The sequence below is a fragment of the Tupaia chinensis genome, unplaced genomic scaffold (assembly GCF_000334495.1).
Source record: "Tupaia chinensis unplaced genomic scaffold, TupChi_1.0 Scaffold000094_1, whole genome shotgun sequence".
NCBI classification, from domain to species: Eukaryota; Metazoa; Chordata; class Mammalia; order Scandentia; family Tupaiidae; genus Tupaia; species Tupaia belangeri.
The window spans coordinates 874,213-891,719 of NW_006159556.1; the positions used below are offsets into that span (position 1 = coordinate 874,213).

General features: G+C 35.6%; 1 protein-coding gene across 1 annotated transcript in view; it reads right to left on the minus strand.

Moving 5' to 3' along the window:
* Positions 1–17,507, minus strand: part of CCSER1 (coiled-coil serine rich protein 1) — a 531,900-nt gene that overhangs the window by 42,621 nt on the left and 471,772 nt on the right. The gene's annotated exons all lie outside the window — the stretch shown is intronic.

The following is a 17,507-nucleotide window of genomic DNA, read 5'->3' on the forward strand; positions in this document are numbered from 1 at the left end:
AAAATGAGTTTATGCTTTAAGTAGGAAAAGGCATATATTAAAAGTATAAAAGCTATAACTCTATTGTAATGGAATTTGAAGGACAAACATCATACAAGGTGATAAAAATTTTCTTATTTTGAATTTCACAACTATATTGTTAAGGCATATTCTAATGTTTTTTTTTTTAATTGTCCAAATTGTCCTTCTCTATTTATCCTTTTCATCTATCTATAAATGCTGAAATCTCGCTCTCTCTCTTTTAATTTTTTTTTGAGAGGTTTTTGCTTTAGGGTGCATGTGCTCGCCAGAGAGACGGAGAGACAGAAAGCAAGAAATCACATCCCCCTGGGGGATGGCCATGCCACAATCCCTTCTCCTCCATTCTCCTCTCGGGATCTTCAGTACACACGCACATGTGCCCTGAGTGAGTTTAAACCACCAGGTCCAGGACTCGAACCACGGTTGACTACATGGGGGTCCAGCGACATAGCCATTATGCTAACTGCTGGTCCCACTCTCTCTCTGTTTTTTTTTTTTTTTTATTATTAGAGGAAGGTTCTCACTCTACAGCCTGGGCTGGTCTTGAACTCCTGATCCTCCAGCCTTGGCCTCCTGAGCAGCTGGGATTACAGGCATGTGCTACCACACCCAAATCTCCTAAATTTAAAACAACAAAAAGTGAAAAAGCAAAAGCACTCTCTCCTTGCCTTGAGTTCATCTTAACTTTTGCCCATCTTTTTGCCTTCCAGCCATATTTTTAGAGTATACGTCACACTTACTGATTCAATTCCGTATTTGCCAGTTATTTTTAATAAAAGTTATCAGAAATATTTTCAGCATATAGAAATGCATTTTAAAATAGAATATACTTATGAACTCACTAAGCAGCTTTGTCAGATTTTAATATTTTTTCTTCTTGTTGCTTCGGGATTTTTTTTAAAAAGAGAAATAAATAATTAGAGATACTCTGGAAGGCCTATCCAATCCACCTCCTTTTCTAACTAGAGTTCATCACTAATTTAATTTGATGCTTATTTTCCCTAGATTATTTTATATTTTTGCCACATATGCCTATGACTACAGACAAAATTCATATAAATTACGTGTTATATGTACTCCCCTTCTCTGTGGGTTCTTACTGTTGCCCCTAAATGGTGCTATTCTTGCACCTTCTTGCTCTGACTCATTACGCCATGCTTAGTTTTGGGGTAAACTATTTGTACAACATACTATACGGCAAGCTCAATGCCAAGCAAGATCCTGTTTGATCGCTTCAGTACCACTTCTGGGGTTACAAGCCCTAAATCCATTGCACAGACATCTCCACTGACAGCTAGGCATCTTTGCCTATCCACACTTGGACAGAGCTCCCTGGAAGTCTTTTTGACCTTAAAAATAAACATATTACCTCATCAGTCTCCCCATCTCCATATTGACTCTTCCTCTTCATTTCGGAATACTATTGTCCCATGTCAGCCAGTCACCTTCTATTAGAGGTCACCTTACAGTCCTCTCTCTAGTTAGTCACCAATCTTTGATGATTTAAATCTTGAAACTTCTAAATGCATGTCTCTCTTTCCTCCCTTCTCTCCAATTGTCCTTTTAAGGCCCTTGCCAATCTTACTATCTCAATGTCATGACGTTGGATTTCACTCCCCAGTCTCCATATATAACCCATCTGAAAGAGGAAGTGTCTTTGAATGGTTTCCATAGCTAGAAGCCAGTGTACTTCCCAAGACAGAATGACAGAAGGCTTCCTGCTAACTGGCACCTGCCTCTTATCCAGCACCATCTCTGCCAATCTCCACCTCACACTTCCCTCCATTAACACTGAATTATTTTTAGTTCCCTATGTATATCTGGCTATTTTAGAACTATGTACATTTGCTGTTCATTCTGCCTGAAAAATCTCTCAGAATTTCTTGACTTGTCTTTCATTCATCCTTCAAGGATCCTTTGCTTTTAGGGTGAAAAGAATTATTTTTTTTAACCCAATCTTATCATTCTTTATATACCAAGCACACTAGCCCTGGTATATTGTGGAGCCTAAATAAATCTTAGTGGTACTTAATCTGGATCAAAATGTGCTATACTGAGTAAACACATATATCTTGTAAATATAACAAAGTTCTGTGGGATTTTTATACAAAGTTTATGGCTTGTCATTGATAATATCATCTCTGCCTTACACATGGCAACAGCTTATAGTTGTCTCCATTGATTTACGACTGTCATAAATTATATTGACACACTTAGGAACCAGCAGCTGGAGTAATGGCTCTGTCACTGGACTCCCATGTAGTCGACTGCAGTTTGAGTCCTGGACCCAGTAGCTTAAACTCACGCCAGGAGCGTGTGCATGCATGCCCAAAATCCCGAGAGGAGAATGGAGGAGAAGGGATTGAGGCATGGCCATCTCCCTGGGGGAGTTGATTTCTCGCTTTCTGCCTCTCTGTCTCTCTCTGTCTTTCTGACAAGCACACACGCTCTATAGCAAAAACCTCTCAAAAAAAATTATATTGACAGATTTACTTAAACTTTATCTTGGACTCTTTTACTGTCAGCAAATGAGATCCAGTATATTGCTAGGGCTGTGAGCTGAGGAGCTGTGCTGAATGACCTCGAATTTGAGCCTTACCACGTGCTACGGCTGTACTGATGGAAGGTTCCTTTACTCCCCTACGCCTCGCTTTTGTCATTAGACAAACTGGGATGATAACAGAAACTACAGAATGGAGTTGTTTAAAACAAGAAATAAGACCATGTAGCATTCAGTAGATGTTACCTACTATTTGTGCGACATTTAAAAAATTCATGGTGTGACCAACAGATGTCATAATGGTTATGTCACTGAACTCCCACATAGTCAACCACAGTTCAAATCCCAGATCCAGCAGATTAAAACACGCGGGGCACATGTGTATGCATGCCCAAAATCCTTAGAAGAGAATGGAGGAGAAGGAATTGTGGCATGGCCATCCCCTCAGGGGGTGATTTCTCACTTTCTGTCTCTCTGATGACCATATGCACCCAATAATTAAAAACTCTTAAAAGAATCATGGCTAGATTTTATTTTCACATACTCTATTGAGGAAGTATTATTCGTAAGTGAAACTGTTCCATAAATGGTGGTGGGGAAGGGCAGCTGACTATTATTTTAGTATTTATGTTAGGCTAGAATTATAGAATGAATTAGAAAAAGATTGCAGTGTTTTCTATGGCATAGTGTAAAGTAGTAACTTCAGAATCATTCATTCTTTTTTTTTTTAGAGGTTTTTACTATAAGGCACATGCGCTCGCCAGACAGAGAGAGAGAGACAGGGAGACAGAAAGCAAGAAATCACCCCCCCAGGGGGGATGGCCACGCCGCAATCCCTTCTTCTCCATTCTCCTCTCCGGATCTTGGGCACGCACGCACACACGTCCGGCGCGAGTTTAAGCCTCCAGGTCCGGAACTCGAACCAGTCGACTACGTGGGAGTCCAGCGACATAGCCATTACACTAACTGCTGGACCCAGAATCATTCATTCTTCAATGATCAGTCAAAGGTCAGTTATACTTTAGACATGTTTCCAATTTCTTCTCAATTTCTAGTTTTTAAAATATTTTTACATATATTTGGTCATTTGAGTCACACAGAAGCCTTATGACATAGAAAATTCAGTCACTGTATTACTAATATGTAAATAAAAATGGTTTCTTTAAGTTCAGAAAAAATCATGCTCAATAAAAAATATTCAGTAAACAGTTTAAATATATGTAGAAAAGTGGGTAGATTAATGTCTCTGTATTGACTGACATGTATGGCATTCCCTTTTGAAAAAGCAATGTAATACATTGTAAAGTTATATGCAATCCAATGTAATATTAACAAGATTATGATGATAATAGTAAATAAATAAATACAAATAAATAAAAGAAAGACTTTTGATTTACTAAATAAAATAAATAAATAAATAAAAATACTATTGATTTACTCAATTTTTATAATTAGCTCATATTATTTTAATTCTCCTAGAAGAAATCTGAGGCACAAACTTCAATATCTAATCCAAGACATAGAACTAGGAAGTGGCATGGCTGACATTCAAACCCAGAACCTCATTTACAGGGAACACGTGCCTCTCTATTATGGAAAGATTAATATCTTGAGAGAGTTTTTTTAATGTATACAAGGGCATAAAGCCAATAGGGACACAGAAATCATTAAAACATAAAGACTACCAAAGTAGGAGTGTGAGAAGGCATAACAACACAAGCTCTAACTTTGGTATTTTATACCATACATTTCAAACAAAGTATAAGCCAGGTATATTTTTCCATTTAGCTTCTCCCCAGGAGTCTAAGATAGAAAGAAGATTGTTATATTGATATAAAGCTGAATGTGCTTTTAGTGTACCCAAACAGAAGGACAAATGAATGAAGGATGTTGATGAAAATGTTCAGACACAGGTAATGAAGAGCTCAAAATAAGACCGAGAGAATCTGATAGCAACCAGGAACAAGGCATTATAGATGGCTACATAAAAACCAGGACAAGAGTTCATGCTTTGGAGAGAAAGTTCACTAGGTAGCATGGTCTATGCAACGGTAACACCAGAGTTTTGAATGCACATCTGTGGTTGACTGAAGATGAAATCACTGGAGGTAAAGAGCCTAGGATGGTGAAGCTTAGTTTCAAGGTAAGTCACTGTGGTTTTTCAGGGTAGAGGAAAATGGGAAAAAAAAAAAAAAAAAAAAACCAAAAAACGAAAAAAGGGCACAATAAACCAACAATTGTTGTACTTCTCTCTCCCAGTAACACATATGTTATATGTGAGAAAACCATGTATATTGTGAGTAGTAATTAGTTTTATTATACAAAGACTAAAGTAGTTAAAGAAAGACTACTTATATGAGACAAATTGAGTAAAGTTTAAAGTCTCTTCTATTGGATATGTTTTGTTTCTTTTCCTTCTATTTCTTTCCTTCCTTCCTTCCCTCTTTCTTCCTTCCTTATCCTTTAATAAGAACCTAAACAATCTGGAAACATTGAGCAAAGTAGAAGGCAGGAACATAGATCTTTTACTCTTTTCTTTCTTTCTTTTTTTTTTTTGTTAGCAAATTGGTCAGTTTTAAATTATCTCATTTATTCCTTGCAATAACATTTATGAGGTAGATATATTTCCTCCAGTTTATATATTTGTAAGATGCAAAATTAGGAAACATGACCAAGATTACAGTCAGGTTCCAATTTTAGGCTACTGTAAATGCCAAATTCTTTTAAATTAATTAGACATACTTCCAGGTAACAGGCAAAGTGAGGTAGGGCAAACTAATTCTACTACTAAAATCAACCCCAGAAATACTGATTCAAAGGAGAGTTGAGAAAAGATAAAAGATGGGGAGGTCAGAGCATGTTTTCCACTCTTATGGGTGGTGAAAGCTGCATTGAACAACTTGAAGTAGTTCCAAATTTTGTCAGTAACTTTAAGTAGAACAAGCTTTTTTTAAATTTTCTTCTGTATTTATTATTAAATAAAAATGTCATGCAAATAATAGAATACTGAATGGAAAGGAACACCTACTCTGATGATTTTTCCCCTGAACACTACTACTGGTGAAAAAATAGAAACCAATTGCAGGATGAGTATCCTATAGCCAAAGTGGGTAGAGCAAGCTTTTCACCCAGCCCATTAGTTACTTACACATGGTGAGCAAGAAATAGGTCATTGATCCTGGAAACAACATTAGTTTATTTTGTTTAAAACACACACTTAAGTTTTCTGAAATTTAGCTTCTTCCAATAGAAAGGAAAAGAAAGAGCATTAAATTAGAGTGATGTTTTAAATAACCTAAGTATATATTAATTAAATACTTAGAGAAATGGAGAACTAAAGAAGAGACTAAGACTAATGATATATATAAACCAAAGAAGCTTACACTCTGGCTGTTGACATCATTCTAATATGACACCAAAGACATTCTGTCACTGTGATTTCTTAGTAACCAAGCTTTGTAGATGCACTAATAAAGAAAAAGTTCATTTTTATTGAAAGGATTTAAGATAACTCTAGGTGACAGTAAGAAGCTAAAGAAACACACACACACACACACACTGGCTAGATCAGCATATATATCAAGTATGGTATAGTGACATATGAATGTGACCAAATGTAGCTCCAAATGTCATGCTAAGAGAGTTGAGCATCGGGGACAATGAACCATGTCTGAACTGAGATGAGGATTGCACAGATGTTGTGGAGAGCAAGCTCTCAGAGGTTTTTTTTGGTTCTTTTTCAGGTTTGAAGTTCTATTATTTTTATGACTAACAAGAAAATAATTCTTAGTTTTAAATCTTCTTATCTTGAAATATAGTATTGCGTTTTACATGTCAACAAAATGCATCTTGACTTTCCCAATAACTGTTAACCTCTCAGATTAATTTCTTCTATTTCTATTGGGTTGTCAGCAGAAGATTTGGGAGACTTTCTGATCTTAAGTGATAGGATTATTTTAATTTATGGATTGCCTTAACAATAATATTTAGACTAATTATTATGGGCTAGAAAAACAACCTGGGAGTTACAATAGTCCCAAAATTGTTTTTTTTATTATAATGAATGATAATGTCAGTGGCATTATTATCAATACTCAATCAAACTAAAGAATTTTGGAGTACAAATAGAATGAGCAAAAAGATAGCTTTTCTGGTCTTCTAATTAAAAGGTAAAAAAAAAAAAAACAAAACTTTCCTTGGAAGAGTAAGAAAGAAGGCAATCATGTGGGTTTTTCTTCTCTGATAACTGCCTCCTTCCTTTGCAGATATAATGATGTTTTAAATTTGAAAAGCAGCTTGCAGGGTTATCACAAATGAAGAAGTAAACAACATTCTCAAAGCACAATATTCTTGATTTCTAAAATGTGATATTGTAAACACAGTCATGAGATTATGAATTTACAGTATTGCTTTTCATAAGTGAAACACTATTGCAATGGTCTACTCAGTTTTCCTTTATTTTGTTTGGTTTCATCCCACGAAACTATATTCTGTGGAATGCTTTTTAATATGCCCAAAGAAATTTGCAAATGGCTAGGCTTCATGTGCATTGACCTTCGCTCTTCTTTTGAATCTGCAGTATGGCTCATTTTAGTCAAGCTGTTGAAACATTTGTAGCATAATGCATCAAATTAAAGCAACCAGCTGTGATGTTTAATTTAAGTTAAAAGTTTATGATCTACAACTACATAATACCTTAGGGAATAATTGATATTGTATGTAACTGCACTACAGTGACATGCAAGACTTGTTACAAAATGCCTATAAAATGTCATATATTTTATCGTATTAAGCCATTTGGACTTCAGGTTTAAAAAGAGCACCATCATTTATCCAGAAATGAATATCAGAAGATAAATGAATAGACTTCCACATCATTCTCTAAATATAGATGAGATGTGAAGTCATTTGTTCTCATGTGTCAGGAGGGAGGTTCTTTGTTTTACCCTCCATTGTTTATAATGAAGTTCTTCCATTATTTACGGACATTCTAAAATTTGGAAATGTCATTAACCATGAGGCTCAATTCTGTTTATCAAATCTCTCATTGTGTGAAAGTGAAAGCATTTAATAACCACTGAAACAAGATGGTTATCATTTATCATATGTGTTCTTTTTGTGTTCAAGATGACGCACAATACATAATTGTTCAAGGGCCCAGCTGACACAGGCTGTTCCATGACAAAGATTGTTAGAGGACTCAAGAAACTGAGAAAAAACTAGGTAGGTAGGTAGATTTAATTATAGAGGTGTCTTGTTTGTTTGTTTTTTAGAAAGGCATTGGGTTTTCTAAGTCACTAAACAAGAGGTGCAAAGAAGAAAAAAAAAAGATGGTAAGTATTTAATTTTAAAAATATAAACATACAATACCAAAGTCATCTATAAGAATTTGTTGAATTTATTTTATGGCATTTTTACTTAAGGTAAGAGGAAAGTTAAGTTACTTTCTCAAGGTCTCTCAGAGGGGGGAGAAACAGAAGCAGCTGGTGAGGTGCTGCCCATTTGATGACCTGGCCAAATGCCCTGTCCACAAGACTAACATAAAAATAGAAACCCCATGGTGAGATTTCTTTGTATGAAGAAAACTTCGAGGGTTGGAAGTTGTAAAATATTTGCACAAAAATAAGGGAAAAAGAAACATTTTAAATAAGTTTAGAGGTTTGCCACATAGCCACCAGCTGTCTATACTTATTTCAAAAACTTCAAATACAAACTCTTGAATGATTTGTGTTTGTAGATAAAGGATTTATGTAATCGTATCATAAGAAAATATTTTTGTAAGTTTTAAAATATTACCTAAAGCTGTGCCTAGAGATAACTGGAAGTGTGGGAGGGAAGAAATGCTTCTCCAGCTATTTTAAGGAGAAGGAAATATTATTTAATGCCTCTGACTAGGTACACAGTTAACTTTTTAAGTTGAAGATGGAAGGACAGCCAAATGTGAAGGAATCATTTACAACATAAGCGTTCTCTTTCACCTTGAAAACAGATTGCAAAAGGAAAGGTGGAAAGCTAAATGATTAACACATTTAGTAGATCAGTCCTATATCCAATTGTTTGCTTATAGTTTTGCAAATAAAATTAAAATAAAGTCAGATAATAAATAGTGCATATTGATCTATCTTAAATATAAGCCAACTGGGACTATGAATGCCATCTGTCACTATTAGAAGCAAAGAGAATTATGGAATCAGTATAAGAAAGTGAAGGCACTCCAATTTTAGCTTTAGAGTGTGTCTTTTGTCCCAATATGTTTGCTATAATAATTCCATTGCACTTTCTCACTCTCAAACACACACACACTCAGATGCACCTCAGTCTATGCTGGGGTTACATCCCAATAAGCTCATTGTAAATCGAAAATACTATAGTGTGAAGATGCACTCACTATACCTAATTTACTGAACACCACAGCTTTGCCTAGCTTACTTTGAACCTGCTCAAATCACCTGAACTAGCCTACAGTTGGACAAAGTCATCTAACACAAAGCCTATTTTGAAATGAGGTGTTGATTATCTCATGTAATTGATTAAATGCTGTACTGAAAGGGAGTAACAAAATGCTGTATGGGTGTTTGAAGTTCAGTTCTACCAAATGTACATTGCCCCCTCAACATGCTGCAGTCAAAGAATTATAAGACAAACTGTTATAAAATGGGGACCATCTGTGTGTGAGTGTGTGTAAATTTTGGAATGTAAGTTTATTCTCATAGATATTCTTGGCACTTAGCATAATATGTTCACCAAGCTTATTGACTAAAGGACATAACTCATGCAAGGGCTAATAAAATTTTAAAATTAATCACTTGAGCATCAGAATATTAGCTGCTTATGATTCGAGATTTGCATGGAATTGTAAGGTAAATTTGATTTTAAAGGTTTTGTTTTGACAGTAAGAATGAAAATGAAAATTATAGATATAAATTGGATGAGAGCTTTAAAGAAATTTGAGTTATAGCTGGAGAATTTGAGAATCATAGCAAATAGTTAATAACGCATAGCTCATTTTATTATTTGTCAAAGTTAGACATTATTATCAATAATGGCATTACATTGAAGAGCTACAGCAAGGGTCTAGCTACAAAGAAGTTTATGATTAAGAGTTGTTGTTTACAGTTTGAATTAATCAAGAAAAAATTATCGAACATCTACTATGTGCTGCGAATTTAGTTAATCCCCAGAGGAAAGACAAAAACAGTAATATTTGGTCTCTTTACTTCAGCAGTGTTCAATTTTGTTGAAGAGGCAAAAATAGCACAAGTGATACAATAATGATTAGTTGAACTATACAACCATAAAATTAGCTGCTAAATCATAAGAGAAGATCAATGAAGGCTATAATAATTACTAAGGTTTTATAGAGATAGGATCATACTGATCAAACTCTTCATCCACAAATGAAACATAAAACTACAAAAATTGATACCTAATGTAGTGATTCTATTCTTTTTCTTAATGAAGATAATTCTCAGTACACCCTGTGAAAGTACAAAATATACTGTACTACACATTGTTACTGTAAACTTTCAGTCATTTCCTCCTGAAATGACATACTAAGTTAAATAGCACCTGCTATTTCACTAATATTGACATAAAAATCTGAAAGTAAATAGTTGTTAACTCTAAACTCCTGTTCTTTCGTTAATTTATTGAATAAAGTCCCATATTTTTTATCTGCTCATTAAAACTCAAAATGTGCATTTAATTTTCCAGCAAAGAACAATTATTTGATTGCTACTAGGAAGGTTGGTGTTAACCCAATCAAAAATGCCTCCTTGAGTTTGGAAAATTCCATATGACACAATAATGTACATATATCTTACTGTTGTTCATCTAGAAGACATTAAAAATCTGTTTGTTAAAGAGTAGAAATATTTTTATACATTTAAGACTGTTTGTAAGATTGCTCGGGGCCAGCGGGTGATATGGTGGTTGGGGCACTGGACTCCCATATGGCCGAGTGTAGTTCAAGTCTCAGACATGGTGGCTTGCTTTCTCACTTTCCCTCTCTCTCTCAGGTAAGCGCATGTGCCCTATAGCAAACTTACAAACAAATAAGTAGTTTTTAAAAATAGCATTGCTATTTAAATTACTTCTACAGCAGAGTTATAGCTTTAGCTTCAGTTTCTCTTCATAAAATGATGCTAGTAATAGTTTATACTTCATGACAGTAAAAATCATGGTTTTATATAAATTGTAGATTTTTAGGATTATGGTTGGTACATAATAAGTGCTCAATAATATTTAACCACTATAACTATTACCAATAATATTTCCATTGTCCAAACTGAGTACTGGTGCCCTTACCAGGAAATAAGGTAATAGAGTATACAAGACTATTTTGACTCTTTATTTCTAATTTTCATATCTTCTCTCAGTCTCAGCAAATAAAGTATTGGTTTAAAAATATTTCATAAATTGATGCAATCATAATCATTACTGGTAATTGACATATATTGAGGATTAGTTCTATGCATCAATACATTTACCCTTTACAACAACACTCTACTCTAGGCATCATGCCCCTGGATCATGAACGACTCAGGGAAGTTAAGTAATTTGCCAGAGTCATCTTGCTAGTGATATAAAAGCCATGATTCAAATTCAGATCAACTTGAACATATCTATTCAGAAGAAATACTTTTTTAATAGTATTTTCAGAGTTTATTATAAACCAGTTTCATAGGCCACAAGGAAATAAAAGGACAACCACGGCCTTACAGGAAATAGGCAAGGAGCTGGGGAGGGCCGAGAAGAGTCTAGGGCCTTGGTGGGCACTGCAACCCCGGAGGGAGCATGCCCATTGGAGTCCCTTGCCCAGGGGATGGAAGAAATACTTTTAGCCACTGTGGTAATCTGGTTTACATTCATAACCTCCCACCTCAAGTTTCTCAGAAAAGAACAACTGAAAAAATAGCATCTTGTGAAAGAATACAAGTATTAACAGATTTAATGAAAAAATACATGAAAATTAAATGTATTTAAATAAAGTGCACAAATTTAAATATAAAAATTAAATCTGGACCAGCAGTTAGCATAATGGCTATGTCGCTGGATTCCCACGTAGTCGACCACGGTTTGAGTCCCGGACCCAGTGGCTTAAACTCAAGCCGGGCGCGTTTGCGTGCGTGCCAAAGGTCCCAGGAGGAGAATGGAGGAGAAGGGATTGCGGCATGGCCATCCCCGCTGGGGGGTGATTTCTTGCTTTCTATCTCTCTGTATCTTGCTGTCTGTCTGGCGAGCGCATGCACCCTATAGGAAAAACCTCTCCAAAAAACAAATTAAATTATTACAAAATACAAACATGATATATGAATAAGATATGAAGAAAGACTAAAAACAGAAATGTCCTTAGCTTACAAAACTGAAGAAAAATAATTTTAGAAACATATTAGTTGGGGTCAGCAGACAGCATGGAGGCTAAGGTGGTTGGATCTCACATGATTGACAACCTGGTTCAAGTCACAGTTAACAATGGGCATGTGTGTGCATGCCAAAAACCTCAATAGGAGAAAAAAGGAAAAGGGATCTCAGCATGGTCACTCCCCACCCCAGGGAGTGATCTCTCACTTCCTCCTCTCTGTTTCACCCTATCTCTCTCTGGTGAGCACACATGCCATACAGCAAAATCTTGTATCCTTCTATCTGTCAGTCTATCTATCTATCTATCTATGTACATATGTAATATATATGTATATATGTAATATATATGTGTATATGTAATCATATATATGGTATATATAATCTTAAATACATATGTAATATATATGTGTATATGTAATTGTATATAAAAGTATAATCTTATATATATATATATCTATTTACACATATTAATGTTTATAAAATATATATGTTAACATCTAATAATTGTACATAATTGTGAGGATACAATATGACTTTGGAGTACAAGAATATAATGTTCAATGATTCAATCAGAATAATTATTATAATATACTCATCATCTCAGCCTTTTGTTATTACTTATGCTGGGAATATTTAAAACTCTCTCTTTGAGGGGCCAGCCCTCAAAGTAGTATAGTGGTTATGTTGCTGGACTCCCACTTGATCAACAGTGGTTCAAGTCCAGGACCCAATGTCTTGAAACTCATACTAGGCACATGTGCTTGTGTGCCCAAGATCCCAAGAGGAGGCTAGAGGAGAAGGGAAGGAAGCAGGGCCATCGCCCAGGGGTTGATTTATCACTTTCCCTCTCACTGCCTCTGGCTCTCTCTGGCAAGCACATATACCCTATGACAAAAACCTCTAAAAAAAACCCCTCTCTTTTAGTTACAATACCTTGAGATACATATTAAGCTGGCGTCCTCTATATTATTCCCACACTAACTCTTAACACTAGGAATTAGTCCCCCGATCTATCTGTAACTCCATTTCTGTTAGCCAACGTCCCTCTACCTTCCTGCCTCCACCTCTCCCAGGCTGTAGCAGTTCATTTTATCCCTTTACTTCTCTGAGGTCATTTTAAGAAAATTAATTTTGATTAGTCTTTTGGAATTCAAATGTTTTTGCATTTATATGAGGTATAGTAAGAAATCTATTAGTTAATAAATTTCTTTATTAAATTATGGGATTAAATGTTCATAAATGTTTCAAAGATGATTAGCTTTAATTCTGCTATTTTCTTCCCTACTGTAGCCAGTTGAGGTAAGAGTATAGCTTGCACAGAGTGGTTGGAGATCATGTTACTAGGCTGTTCTGAGGTTGGTGCCTGTTAAGGATCTCACATGCTGACAAGTGAGCCCTGAAAAGCTTTCTCACTGGGGTATAGAATACTCGATAGAATACAGTGGAACTGAATAGAAGAAACTGATCTGTTATAATTAAATAATCTAGAGAAAATACAGGCAAGTGGGAGGGGCAGTTATCCAGAGTAAACACTGATAAGTTTTGTGGTATATTAAGGAATTGTATGTTTTGGGGCCAGCAGGTGGAATAGTGGTTACAGTACTGGACTCCCACAAGGCTGACCATGATTTGAGTCCCAGACCCAGCAGCTTGAAAATCACACTGACTTCATGTGCATATGTGCCTGAAATCCCAGGAAAAGAATGGAGAAGGGATTATAGCATGGCCATCCTCCCAAGATGAGTGGGGGGGGAGGGATTTCTCATGTTCCCTCTCACTGTGTCTCTCTGGCGAGTTAAAAATATGGCCATCCTCCCAAGATGAGTGGGGGCGGTGGGAGGGATTTCTCATGTTCCCTCTCACTGTATCTCTCTGGCGAGTGCACATGCCGTATGGAAAAAAAAAAAAAAATTAAAAATAAAGAAAAAAGAAATTGCATACCCTTTTTCCTCTTAGAAAAATTTTATGCTATAGATTCAACTTATAGTCTAAAACTTATGCCAAATCTGATGGGTAATCTTAACAGAAAAAGAAAAAAAAAGGTGGAATGGGATCAATAATTAGATTCTAAATGAGCGAAGATGTTGGCTAGTGTCTGTACAAACTATCTCATTGCTCTTCAGTGCTAATTTTCTTTCATGTGCAGACATCCTGTTCTGGGAAGTGACTATAAAGACCCTTTGTAAAATAAGATTAATGCTTCTTTGCTTTTGTAATTTGTTTCATTATTTCAACTACCAACTCATTTATAAAATGCTCAAATATTTCCTCAAAGCAAATTAGTCACATTAGCAAATGATTTCTAAATTTCAGTAGTTTTATAAGGTTAGCAGTACTAGCTATTGGCAAGGGTAAAAAAAAAAGAAGGAAGGGCGAAGGGAAGGAGAATAAGAGAGTGAAAATACAAGTGTGTAAATGGAAAAGCATCGGGAAATTAAAAAGATATAGTTGCATGGTCATGTAACTGGGTCACAGGAGAATCAAAGTGACCACAATGTGCTTATTCTCAGAGACCATCTTAATAGATTACACCTTCAGAAAGTCTGCCTTTTACTCCTTTACTTCCCAATGAGTCTCACAGATACCTCCCTAACAATAGCATGAGCCAAATGCTTAGCTAATGGAAAAGAAAGATGACTTTGCAGAGTCGTTAGGATGCTGGGCTGTGGAGACAGGGAAGGGAAAGGAGCCACCTCCCTTCAGAGGAGCTGAGAAGATATTATCAGCTCAAGCTTTACAAAGACAAATCTGGCTTCTAAACCAGGATCTAAGAGTGGTCCTGACAGATGCTACTTGGTTTGGCTGCCTTCTTAGTCACTGCTTATCTTCCATACTTCCAGACACTTACAGAGGAGGAAGCCTGTCATTCTAGCCGACCACGGTTTGAGTCCCAGACTCGGTGACTTAAACTCACACTGGGTGCGTGTGCATGCATGTCCAAGATCCCAAGAGGAGAACGGAGGAGAAGGGATTGTGGTGTGGTCATCCCCTTGGGGTGTGATTTTTCTCTCTTTCTGTCTCTCTGTCTCTCTCTGTCTGTCTGGCGAGTGCACGTGCCCTATAGCAAAAACCTCTAAAAATAAAAAAAGAAAATCACACCAGGCATGTAAGCATGTGTGTCCAAGATCCCAAGAGGAGCATAGAAGAGAAATACTAAATTGTCAAAAGGTGACTATACAAAGAACTCAGTTTTCTGTGAAAAACAAAAAAGATACAAAGGAAAATGAGAGATAAATAAAGAAAAGATAAATTATAATAGGAATATGTATAATCACATCTTTTCTTACACTAGTACTTGAGATATAATGTGTAAAAGTATCTATCTTCTGATTATAACAGAAAATGGTTACTGAACCACTGAGGCAGATGAAAATAATGATTTTAAGAGTTAATTACATTTAAGCATTTCAGGAATTCACTGTATCTCACAAGAATAAGATATTGAGTAAGTTCTAAGTATGTATGTTTAAGTATTTCAGGAACTCAACATTTGCACTTCAAAAGAATGAAACATTAATAAAATGATTTCTAAGAAAAATAAGAGAAAGTGTTATCACAGGTATTCCTTTCAAAAGGCAAAACTATTATACCTTGTAACAGTAAGTGTTGGGAATTAGATGCCATTAGGACTAGCTACAAGTACTGTATTGTGGCTCACTGTTGTCTGAAAGAGTAGATATGATTAATGATCACACAAGACCTTAAAAGTGGCCTCAAAAACTAGGGAAACCATGGGGCTGACAGGTGGCGTGGTGGTTAGGGGAGGTGGACTCCCACATGGCTGACCATGGTTTGAGTCCCAGACCTGGCAGCTTGCTTTCTCACTTCCTCCCCACCCTCCCACTTGTACCTCTCTGGTTAAATTAAAATAAATAAATAAATTAAAAAACAAACAAACAAAAAACTATGGAAACCATTAGATCCATTGTCATTTCTTAAATTTTTTTAAAAAAGTGAATTTTTATTTGAGAAATTGCCAAAGTATTTTACTGAGATGCCTCAGTAGAGAACAATTGGCTTTGTCGAGAAAACTGTAACAGGCGGACTGTGGTTTCTAAATTACATCATTATTTACTAGTCCTGGGGACTTTGTAGCAACCCAGACCCTTTTTAAGTACATATAGTAACAGGATCTAATTACGAACATAGATTTTTATGCTAGAACCCCCTGAGTCTCTTTTAATAAGTAGCTAACTTCTACTTCACAAAAGTCTTACAAGGATAAGGAGTTAATACATGTAATGTGCTTAAAAATGTGTTTAATAATTGTTTGATAAATTATTTATCATTTTAATTTTTAATACTTGTTAGAGTTTTAACTATCTTATAGTCTGGGAACAACAAACCCCAGCATGTTTCTTTATCAAATCATTATTCTTAGCTCTGCGTCTCATCACCACCATGCCACTAGCCCCAGACCACCAATAGCACAGCTTAATCAACACTTCTCTCACAGGGAAAAGAGTAAACAGGACAGTGCATCAGGAGCGCGCTGGTTTTCATCATGGCTTTCCAAACAAATGTCCAACTCTGCAACATTACACTTCCCTCATATTCTCTATTTCCTCATTTGTAAATATGAAGGAATGAAAGCTATATGCCCCATCTTAGATTTTGTGAGAGCCAATGAAACAGGATATTCATAAAGTGCACCAAAAATATTGAAACTTATATTCAGATTTAAACTAATTATTACAGAATATTCCAAGCTAATTTCTGGTAGCTCTAAATAATTTTGTGTATTTTTTATTGTAACTATAAAAAAAATTTCTTTATTTATGTACCTATTTGTTGTGATTCTCTAGCCACCAGGACTGACACTTGAACTGCAGCTAGCCATGTGAGAATCCAGTGCCTCAACCACCACGTCACCTGCTGGCCCCCATTAAGACTTATTAACGAAATGGTTAATTTTTTTGTACCTTCTCCAACTTCATCAAGTGAGAGTTACTAATTCATAAAAAAAGAAAATAGCCTGTTCGATTACCATAGTGACTTTTTAAAAATATGTCAGCTCCAAAGCTTCTTAAATGTGTATTTATCAACAATTTGTCCTAAAATATAACCTCTCAGTTGTTCAAATTAGGAGAGTATGTAGAATTCTATAGCTGCATGTCTACAAGACTGGAACATTAATCATTATACATAATAGTGAGTTATTGCTTTTGAAATCTATTCATTAGAATCGTAAGCTACAAACCCTTCAGGGACTGATTTAAATACACATTACATCCCTCAGTGCTTAACACTGGCTTTTTGATTTAGCTCGAGTTTTGTAATTTCTCAAATCATTAGTAGACAACTCTGCATTTCAATTCTAAATCTTAAAACTCAAAGGTCTGCAGTTTTCTTACGCTTCTGAAACACCCGACCTCAATTGCACCCTAAGATATACACACATGCATCACTGTCTTATCTTTCCATCCTGCTGGTTCCCTGAATGGCGCAGACCCCTATTCATAAATACATATTTGTTGACTTTTTATTATTATTTTATAATAGTTTTATTGAGCTATAATTCACATACCATAAAATTCAACCTTTCAAGATGTACAATCCAGTGATTTTTACTATGGTCACAAAGGTGTGCAACCATCACCACTGTGTAATTTTAGAATATTTT